Genomic DNA, 938 nt, shown 5'->3' with positions numbered 1-938 from the left:
GGGTAACTGATGAAAGAACGGCCCAGCTTCGCTATCCCTCTATTCACTTTTCAGTATTCTTTCAAAAAAAAGAAGGAATGGTCTTCTGCTGTGGATGGTGCTATAGTTTCTGCTGCTTCTAGATCAGGTTTAGGTGAAGTACATAATTGATGTAATGTGTTTTATAAAAATAAATCTCTTTCAAGCCTTTGTAGTGGTGAGAAGAAAAATGGGTGCTTTCTGATTATAGAAAAATAAACGTTTTCACTATATGTTCACATATAATTAAAGAAGAATCCTCCATGGCATTTCAAGTAACTTTGGAAATTTTTGCTACAGCATTCCCTGTAGTAAAAGTTATTCAGAAAGTACATATGAACATGAAAAAGAGTATCTGTTTCTTTTGGTCCTCCAGAATTATCCAATTTGTTCACTCCCAAAAAGTTAAATGAATAACTCAAAACTGAGTTGAACAAGTTACAGTCTGCTAATTTAGCTATAACACTTTGGATTTCTTTCTTCATGTTTTAGAGTTAAGGATGCTTCTTTTGGTTCTTAAAAATCAGTACTGTAGCTGTGCAGCAAACAACACTTCTAGTGAAGGATAGGGCAGAGGTTGTAAAACTCAGAAGCAGATGAATCCCAAGGAAGTTATTGCCTCCTACACTTGCATGTGGCAAGGAGCTGTTGCTGATGGTAGATACGAAAGTAAATTTGAGAACTCTCTGGTTTAAAATGTCAACGGTATCTGAAATTTTTTACATGTTCAGAAGGGTAATATCACTTCATTCTAGGAATCAGTCACTGCGTGTGCTTAAAGATGTGCCAAATCTTCATCAAGCTTGAGAGGTGATAAGTAATTTTATTGAAAGACTGGCAGTAGTTTTATCCTTCCAAGAAAACACTGCTCTTGGGAATCTTCAATACCAAAGAACATGTTTTCTGATTGAAAATTAAAT

Source organism: Pygoscelis adeliae, unplaced genomic scaffold (assembly GCF_000699105.1).
Source record: "Pygoscelis adeliae isolate BGI_AS28 unplaced genomic scaffold, ASM69910v1 Scaffold202, whole genome shotgun sequence".
Taxonomy (NCBI): Eukaryota; Metazoa; Chordata; class Aves; order Sphenisciformes; family Spheniscidae; genus Pygoscelis; species Pygoscelis adeliae.
Note: the sequence above shows the minus strand (reverse complement) of the source record.